Consider the following 11,064-nt stretch of genomic DNA (forward strand, 5'->3'; position numbering starts at 1 on the left):
TATTGATGAGGCGCTACAAGAGGTGAAAGCAACAATCTTTAGGATACTGCAGGATCCTTTGGACCTGATTCAACCTGATTGGGCTACTCAGCTGAGTCACGTGCTAGAATGCTATAACGTAACTGCTGAAGAAGAGGATGAGGATCCGTGAAAGATTAACATCCCTAAAACAGAAGGACACCGCGATGTTGAGGAACCGCAGATTAAGAATCCTGATATAACCGTGCCACTGAAAACAAAACAAGTAAATATTGGTATGGAGGCAGAGCCCAAATTCATGAAGATTGGAGATTATTGGGATGACGCGACAGTAGATAAGGTCATTAAATTGCTCTGTGAATACCAGGATTTGTTCCCTACCAAGTTTATTAATCTAAAGGGGATAATCAGGGACCTGGGTGTTATGAAGATCACGTTGAAGTCGATGCGAAGGTGGTTAAGAAAAGACCTTACCATCTCAATCCAAAGTATAAGGAGAAGGTCCGCTTAGAGCTAGACAAGATGCTCATGGTAGGCATCATTGAGCTTTTGAAAGAATCTAATTGGGTAAGCCCCATGGTGGTACAAGAGAAGAAGCAGAAGGATGAAATAAGGATATGCGTGGATCTCAGAAAGCTGAATGATGCTTGCGTACATGATCCTTTCCCAACTGCGTTCACTAATGAAGTGTTGGACAATGTAGGTGGCCAAGAAGCATATTCCTTCATGGATGCGTTATCTCGGTACCATCATATAAAAATCGCACTAGAGGATAGGAGCAAGACGACCTTCGTGACTGAGTGGGGGTGTTTTTAGTACACTGTAATTCCATTCAGATTAAAGAATGCGCTTGCGATTTTCTCGCGCGTAGTCGTTGCAGCGTTCAAGGAATTTATTCATAATTTCTTGGAAGTATACTTTGATGACTAGACTATGTTTGGGTTGGTAAAACGCCATTTCACCAGTTTACGACTAATGCTAGATACATTTCGAAGATACCAAATTGTGCTCATTCTGAAGAAGTGCCTGTTTTGTGTTCCTTTTGGGACCGTACTCGGTCATGTGGTTTGTAGACAGAGACTGATGACAGATCCCACAAAGATAGTGGTGATATTGAACTTGGAAGTGCCAAGGAGTGTGAAACATCTATGCGCTACCCTAGGACATACATGATATTACAGAAAGTTTATTAAAGGCTATGCTCAGATCACCGCACCTATGGAGAAGTTGTTTAAGAAAGATGTCACATTCTGCTAGAATGAGGACTATAAGAGAAGCTTGGATGTATTGAAAGAAAAGATGGTCACCGTGCCGATTCTAGTCTTCCTGGATTGGAAGAAGGAGTTTCATGTACATGTCGACACGTCATGTATAGCACTGGGAGCAGTATTGACACAGGATGGTGGATGAGACTTGGACCATCCTATTGCGTTCTCAAGCAAAAGGTTATCCAAGGAGGAGAAGAACTATTCCACCACCGAGTGTGAAGGGTTAGCTATGGTATACGTGCTCCAGAAGTTTAGACACTACTTGTTGGGTGGCCATTTTAAGATGTATACAGGTCACTCCGCACTAAAATACCTGGTCAATAAGCCTATGTTAGGGGGGAAATCTATAGGTGGTTTTTATTGTTCCAAGAATATGATTTTGAAGTTATTTTGAAGCTTGGACGACTGAACACGGGACCAGATCATCTGTAGCACATCGAAACAGGGGAAGAGCCCACTAATTTGGAGGAGGGATTTCCTAACACGCAGCTATTTGTAGTACGCATCACAGATGGTCATTTTGGGGATATCTTACACTTCCTAATGACAGGAACTACCCCGGAAGGATACACCATCCAACAGAAGAAGGAGTTAGTGGTGGGCGTGACAAATTTTTCTGTCATTGCTGGGCATCTATACAAAAGGGGGTCTGATGAGATATTGCGACGATATGTACCGAGTTTGAAAGGAGCAGCATCCTCGTGGATGCTCATGGGGGTGCTACAAGAGGACATTATGTAGGGAGAGCAACCACACAGAATATTCTACGCACAGGGTTGTGGTGGCCAACCCTCCATCAAGATTCAGAATCTTACTGCAAACCATGTGATGTGTGTCAAAGGACTGGAAGGCCATTGTGAAGGGATGAGATGCCTCTAAATCCATAAATGACATTAAAACCCTTTGAGAAATGGGCGATAGATTTTGTGGGACCCATCTAGCCCCAAGGAAAGACAGGTGCAAGGTACATTATCACTGTGACGAAGTATTTGACTCGTTAGGCGGAGGAACAACTTGTGAAGGATTGCACAGGCACGAATGCTGTGAAGTTCCTCTTTGTGAATGTATTGACATGATTTGGTTGTCCTAAGATTTTGATGAGTGATCATGGTACGCACTTTCTGAATGAGACGATCAGCGCGCTAACGGAATAATTTCAGGTATATCACTAGAAGAGCACACCTTATCACCCGCAGGCTAACAGGATGGTGATAGCATTCAATAAAGTGCTGGAGAACGCGTTGTCGAAGGTTTGCAATGCTCAGCGAATTGATTGGGTCCTACGCATCCCTGCAATACTATGGGCTTACCAAACGACATGCAAGAAGTTGACTGGACAAACCCCCTTTAGGCTTGTCTATGGTGTTGAAGCGGTAATACCTATGGAATATATTGTGCCTAGTCTATGCATAGAGGCACTCACGGGTATGACAGATTGTCGAGCCCTGGAGAAGAGGCTCGTGTAGTTGGCTGAGCTTGAGGAAGAGAATTTTCTAGCTGGATTTCACCAACAGGTCCAAAAGTAGCGTGAAAAATCCTGGCATGATCGACACATTAAGCTATGCACCTTTAAGGTAAATGACCTAGTTTTGTTATATGACAGCAAGTTTGATAAATTTCTAGGGAAATTCAGAATGCATTGGTTAGTGCCCCATGTCATGAAGGAAATTACCAATAGAGGAGCAATATAGCTAGTCAAATTGAATGTAGATCCCTTCCTGGGAAAGGTGAATGGCAGTCGATTGAAGTCATACACCGGCGGTCCAGCCATGTGACTAGATGAAGGTAGCACAGTCTTAGAGCTCCAGGCAGTTGAAAGGAGGTGCGGGACTATAAAATACATTGCCTGGGTTGGGGAGTTGTGTGATTGGAGGATTGGGTGAAGCAAGGAAGTGTCATAGGGTTCAGGATAGCACGAAGGGAGTTGCGCTACCCAGGGAGAAATCGCGCGGGTCGGCTAAAAAGTGACTGTTAAAGTCACTGCTTATGATGTGACTATAGAAATGTGGCCAAATGGAGTGGGAGGCTAGCATTTAAGATGAAATTTAGGGCTCAGATCCTTGAAAATCTGCTGCTAATTCGACATTAATGAACCGAATTTGGGGGGAATGGTCAGATTTGAATTCAAAATTCCCTATAGATTACAGGTGGTTTTCCAGCAAAAAACACTTAGCATTTTGAGAATTGAGTTGTTGAGCTCTCAGGCGCGCATGAATCACGAGCACTATGAACTTTTGATAGCCAATAAATTATTTGAGACATTGCTAAAGGAGACACAGGATTTCTTGTAGTACATTATGTCAACACCTGCCACAGCTATAGATACCAAAGCAGAGGAATCGGTGCCAGAAATCGAGATGGAGGCAGAAGTAGCTACTCCAGAGGTTGCCGAAGTATTAGCCGAAGTCCCTAAGTCACCAAGAACACTGAGATCAAAGCCCACCTCAACCAAGGAGACAATGAAGGATCACTACAACCAAACCAGCGATTAGCGTCCCTTTTTACTTCTTTTTTTGCATCTAGAGCCCATTTTTGGTGCTATTTGCATCCATTTATCAAATATGGTGCAAAACTTGACACAAAATTTGCATCAAGTTTTGCACCAAATCTTACACCAAGTTTAGCACCAGGTATTGCAATAGGTTTTGCACCACGTTTTGCACCAAATTTTATGCCAAGTTTTGTGTCATCCTTTACACCAGGTTTTGTTCCAGGTTTTGCATCAAGTTTGGCACCTAATTTTGTTTGACATACTTTTGCATCCTCATTTGCATCCACTTTTTGCACCTACACTTGCATCAACTTTTGCATCGACTTTCGCATCCTTTTTTAAATCATTTTTTGCATCCATTTTTTCATCCATTTGTGCATCCCTTTTGCGCCAAGTTTTACATCGTGTTTTGTGTCTAGTTTTGCATAAAATTTTGCATCTACTTTTGTTGCATCCACTTTGCCCTCTTGTTTGGCATCCATATTTACATCCTCTTTTGCATCTATTATTGTACCCACTATTGCATCTAATATTTTTGTGCCACAATTAGCGCCTAGTTTGGCACCTCCTTTTGCACCCACTTTTGATTATAATTTTGCATCCACATTTGCATCCTCATTTGCGTCTAGGTTTTCATCAACTACTACATCTATTTTTGCATCCCTTTTTGTATCCAATTTTGGACCGGGATTTGCATCGGGTTTTGTGTCTCGTTTTGCATCTACTTTTGCATCGACTTCTATTGCATCCACTTTTGCACACAATTTTGCATCCACTGTTGCACCCATTTTAAATTTCACTTTTTGCATCCCTTTTTACATCTTCATTTGCATCATACTTTGATTCTTTTTTTGCATCTATCATTACATCCACTTTTGTTATGCCACAATTTGCACCATGTTTTGCACTCACTGTTGTATCCACGTTTGCTTCCAATTTTGCATCCATGTTCACATCCTCTTTTGCATCAAATATTGCATCTATTTTTGCATCCACTTTTATGTTAGGTTTATGCATTGGGTTTTGCATCTCGTTTTGTATCTACTTTTGCATCTACTTACATTATATCCATTTTTTGCATCCAATTTTGTTTTGCCTGTTGCATCAATGTTTGCTTCCACTTTTACATCCATTTTTGCATCTTATTTTGCATATTTTTTGTCTATTGTTACATCCACTTTTGTTGCACCATATCTTGCGCCTACCATTGCAACCACATTTGCTTCCACGTTTGCATCCCCTATTGCATCCACTTTTGTTTCATCCATTTTTGCATATACTTTTGTTTCCGTTGTTGCATCCACATTTGTTTCACCACAATTTGTGCCAAGTTTTACACCTACCATTGGACCCATGTTTGCTTCCACTTTTGCCTTCATGTTTGCATCCAAGTTTGCATTGACAACTACATCTACTTTTGCATCCACTTTTGTGTCAGGTTTTTCATGTTGTTGTGCATCTACATATGTTGTATGCACTTTTCATCCAATTTTATTTCTATTGTTGCCCCCATTTCTATGTTCGCTTTTGCATCCCTTTTCCAACACTCATCATATTTTCTGCATTGATGATATTCCTTATGGCATTGACAATTATGAACAATTGATGACAATGTCAATAATATTGACAATGATGAAAATGAAGATGATGGCGATGACATGAATTGTGATTATGATGATAAAGACGATAGTGGTTACAATGACAATGATGATGATGGCAATGATTATGATGATGACGATGCTAATGACGTTGGCGAATCTTCCCAATTTTAGATGTTGTCATTGTCATAATCATAAGCATTATCTTTGGTGTCATGATCATCATTTTCATCTAGGTCATCATCAAAAACAATAATGGCATGAATGATGATGATGCATGATTACAACAATGTCGATAGAAATTACATTAATGATGATGATGGGGATGATAAAAATGACAATGACGATGATAATGGTGGTGATGATGATCATCATCGATCATCTGTCAAAAATAGAGTTGTTATTTCTCTTACGTATATCAATGTGTCCTAAACAACCCTTTTCTAGCACTGATCACATTTTTTGGGTTGATGATATTTCTTACATCTACAATTATGAACAATTGCAAACAATGTCCATAATGATGATGATGATGGCATGAATGGTGATTATGATGATAATGTAATGATGGCAATAACAATGACAAGGATGATGGTGATGATGATGACAATGATTATGATAATGAGAATGACCTTACAATCTTATGGATTCGTGAACAATTACTAGTTTCAATACCATCTTTTGGATACGTATTACTATCATACTTTTTAAATTTTCTGTCTCTCTTGAGGTATCTTACTATAATGGTGTTGTCAACACTAGAAAGATATCTTGTTGTAATGGTGGTTCTAATGTTAGCACTAGCAAAGTTTAGAAGGGAGGATGCTACTACAAGAGGAATTCCTTCTAAGTGACTATGGCATTCAAAATGAGGCTTTATGGGCTGCTTGTTAACACATGTTCTCATGCTCATATAAAATTAATGTGAAAAGTTGCTTTAATTGGTTCCCATGCATAATTGATATTGATAATGGGGTGGTATAAAATTGTAATGGGCATATCCGTTAGTTAGTTATGATGGGTCAACAACATTGAAACCATCCAAGTGACATTTCACCTTGGAACAATCGTCGCTCGTGCGAAAACACGAAGTTTATGTAAATGAAAGTTGTGATTGCAGTGGAATTAAAACCATCGAGAAATATCAAAGAAGATGCTGCCTACCAGTTTTGAAAGACAACCAAGGCATTGAACAACTATTTGCGTTAGGATGTAGTGAGGGAATCGAAGGAAATTTGGCAGCCCTAAGTTGCCATTACTATTGCCAATCACACATTCAATAGTAACCATAAAAGGTAGCCACATATAAACAGAACCTCGAGGTGTTGACAGTCAGAATCTATTGTAATAACTTTGACGTATATATAGTTTTGTGTTTAGATGAGAATGAAGTGGGCTTCATCCAGGGTTCGACTCAATCCTCGTCCATTCCATGCAGTGGTGTTTAATTCGCCAAGCAAGAGAATATTACGTGAGTGTTCAGAGTTAAATCAACAGAAATCAAGGACGTGTGATTGTCAAATTATTGCTCCTCCCTTATGATTGAGCGCTTGATGCGATGGTCATTATCCTTGGGTGATACTTTTATTCCCCATTTTCTATTGAAAAAGTAGCGTTTTTTGTTCGATTATGATAGGATTGGATGAACGCTGGTTTGGGTGGATGTAGACCCATGTTTTTTTGTGGTGATCTTCAAATGTCTTGAGGATAAGAAAAAAATCCTTGACCAAGGTCCATGGTTTTGGGGATGAGTTGGTCTTCTAGTGAAGCCATGGTTTCCCAACTTCAATCCTCTCACTATGTTGCCGATGACTACTCTAGTATGGGTAAGATTCCCAGTTTTCCCATTCACTTTACCCATCTAGATCTCTTAGAAAAAGTGGGCAATTTTATTGGAAGATTCGTCAAAGTAGACAGGGAAAGACTTTTGAAAGGCATTTTCACCTATGTTTGCATATGTGTTTAGGTAGATCCCAATGAAGTTTTGCGAGATAAAATTGAGCTCAAGTGGATGGGAATTGTGTATTCCCAACCCCTGGACTATGAAAATACAACTTTTCGATATAGGAATTACCAACAAGATAGACACCTTCAAACTGTCTGTCCCTTTCCAATAGGGGCTTCCTCCTTACAGTCATCTAAGAACTCTAGCTGCAGTTGGAGGGATCTTAAGGAAAGAGAGGGATCCAAAATGTAACACCCCTCCCTTGTGTGTCAAACTTTGCAAACCTAAGCTGAGAAAAGTTAGGTATGATGTGTAATATAAAAAGTAAATACATTATTAATAAATTAATCACTTGGAAAAGCGAGACACCAAGAGATGAGATTCTTGCCAAATCACATTGGTGAATGGGAAAGGATAATCCTTTCATGGTAAAGCTTCTCGATTTAATTCTAGATAAGTTGGATGGATTGGAGATAAATATCCATTGAGAAAAACATAAAAGTTGTGTGGGAGAGAAAGGCAATCTTCTATGAGGAAAATCCTCATGGGAGAGAAAGGTGAGCTTTTATGAGATAAGCCTACACAAATGGATAAAAAGATCCATAAAAGCGAGACACCGCTAATGGAAACCATATCCTTCCATATGCTAAGGTCAATGGTGAAGTGGGTCTAATCTCTTGCTATGGAACTTCATGCATGGACAAGGAATCAATATCTACCTACTATGCCAAGGGGAATATTAGAAGGGTACTAAATAGGACTAAAGACTATTGGCTATTGGAATGACTAAGTTATACTAGATCTAGATCTTTATCTCGGTAGAGAAGAGAGTAAAGAAGTGAAACGTAGAGATGCGAGTATCATATGTCTAGACGAGTATAATATGTATAGAGCTCGAAGAGAATGAAATTCTCTGAGAGCTAGCCATGGCTCAAAGAGCCTCTTTTTAGTTGTTGAATTTAATGTCGATTGCTTTCTCCTTTCCCTTATTTCCTCTCTCTTATTCTTTTTTCTTTTCTCCTTTCTCTTATTCCCCTGTCCTTTCCCCCCTCTCCCTACCCGTACCCCACCCTCTCCCGGACGGCCCTCAAGCGTGCCTTCCCCTATCCTCGCCCTATGATCGCTTACCGCTTATCTTTTTTCTTGAACTCGTACCTTTGATGGCTCCTCCGGAGAGCGTTCCATTCTCCTGCGGTGCCGCCCCTTACCTCTTTCAGAGTAAGATAGACTTCTTTCTTCAAACAAGTAACAGTTGTTCGAAAAAAAAGAACAACCAACAACACCCAAAGTACTCATACCGACTTTCTCTCCTACCGAACCGAAGCAAAGCGTAGGTAACCGACTTTCTTTCTCTCGATACGGAAACCGAAGTGAAGCGTAGGTAACCGACTTTCTTTCTCTCCTACCGAAGGTAACTACCAAAGGTAGGCATTCATCTACCGAAGGGAGGACGACAGGTAACTGACTTTCTTTCTCTCGATACGACAACACAACTACCAAAGGTAGGCATTCTTTCCGACATCTTTCCAACTCTTGCTCTTACCTCTCTTTCCAAAGGAAGGAAGGGGGGTGTGGGGGGAAGGAAGGATCAGCTTCCTTCCCACCGCCAATGAAGGAAGGGGGTTGTAAGGAAAATATTATTAGTGCCAAATGAAAATTTATGTTAGGGATGCTTTCACATAGTTAGTTTTGTAATTATTATAAACATCACATACATAACAACCACAAATAAAAAAAGTATGTAATATATAAGAACAAAACTAATGAAGTTGTTAGTACTAAAATGAGGCATATACTATCACATGTAATCTTAGATATACTTAGTGTGAAACACCATGACATCAATGTCTGAGCAATTTGTAAATGTGCAACAAGGGCTCAATAGGGGGCTAATATTTATTTGATAGTCACGTTCTTGGCTTTGTTGCTTCATTTGAAGGAAGGAGGACACTATTGAATTATTTCAATTACATGGTTCACACCTTCCAAGTATTAGTTAACTTGCCTAAAAAGGTTCCTAACACAAGTGATCAATGCAAATATCACCCATAGGCTACTTTTGTTCACAAAACTTAACTCTCCCACTTTATTTTTGTAAAGACCCACTAATTCAAGTGTAGCCATGGTAGTTGATGCACAACCTCATGTGCACCAAAAAACATCCCATAACCAACCTCCTCGAACCAAGCTTACCCTTCCACTCCTAACACCAAAATGTGCAACACTTATCATAGGGTCCAAGGGGTATTGTCCTTGGTGGCCTCTCATCACTATTGATAACTAGGGTTGAAATGTCACACCCCATGCTTGTGAAACATCTACATCATTTGGCACATTGAATTCCATCCATGCGCACCAAGTTCTAATATGCATGCATGCTTATCCTATATCTGCTTATATTTAGGAATGCCAACCATGACATAACCATTACAATATCTTTCTTCTTATTCTTCTTCTTCTTATTACTATAGAAAAAAAGGACCCTTTTGTTATTCACGAGGAAGAAAAAAAACACAAACATTGACAAAAAGATTGTAACTTCTGTCATTACAATGGGTTGCCAGAAGACAAGGCATCACGACCCAGAAGAAGAGAAAAAGAAGTTGTTGTAAAACCAGGGTTTTACAATTTTTTTTTCTTCTGCAAATTATAAGACTGACTAGAAATGACAATAGCATGCAACCAAAAATTGTAGAAAGTGTATTATACAACCACGAAGAGGGCCCTACTATGAGAAAAATGAAGACAGTGACTAGAAATGACATTAGCCTGTAACAAAAAATTCCCGAAAGTGTATTATACAACCATGAAGAGGCCCCTGTCAAGAGAAAAAGAAAGACATTGTATTTGAGGCTAATTGAAAGCTGAATGTAGACTCACTTGAAATTTATAGTAAGCTAGTTGATAACTAATTGAAAATTTGACTTAAAGCTGATCCATATTAGTATATGGGCATCGAATGAGAACTTTGAACTGGGTTGCCAACTAATTCATCATAATATATGTAACCTGTCTCCAGACAAATAATTCTTTTTTAGAGAGAATCTACAGTTGTATTTAGCTCCCTATGGATGTGATGGAAATTGATTTCCTAGAAGTGGTTCTTTAACTCCACAATTTTTCTTTTCCAGGAGGATAAACTTATAACTTCCAACTATGCTTTACTGTCATTTTTTTTTGGCTCCATTACAATATTTGTATGTCAACAACATGGCACACTACAACCAAGAAGATGAACAATTACATCATTAAGAGTTACAAAACCATCTTGCCATCGAATAACCAACATTAATTAAACAACCATTTAACAACATAATAGCAATTACACTATATATATATATATATATATATATATATATATATATATATATATATATATATATATATATATAGATCACATTACACGTATAAATACCGCATTTCAATAGAAGTTAGATGAATTGCGCTAGTCCCAAAGTTTTGCTTTGACTTGAAATTAAACTCTTCTTCACTTTGTGATTTTTGTGTTATCCACTAGCATAGACCCATCTTAAATATAGATATAATATGAGCGGAGAGGGATCCAATTTCTTCATTGGCAATTATTTTTTATGAGCAAACATTATTTAAATGTTTTGTATTTTTTTTTTAAATTTATTTTGGCCGACACTAGCAAAATTTCAACTTTGATGATGGACAAACATCGCTGTAACCATACTAGGCTGTAGAGTGAGCTTGGCATATTCATATTATTTTCATCCTCAACATTGAGGATTGTGTAAAGCTCAGTGGAAGATGCCCCTT

The sequence above is a fragment of the Pinus tabuliformis genome, chromosome 6 (genome assembly GCF_031772625.1).
Source record: "Pinus tabuliformis cultivar Carrire ecotype Pingquan chromosome 6, CPIR1, whole genome shotgun sequence".
In the NCBI taxonomy this organism is placed as follows: domain Eukaryota; kingdom Viridiplantae; phylum Streptophyta; class Pinopsida; order Pinales; family Pinaceae; genus Pinus; species Pinus tabuliformis.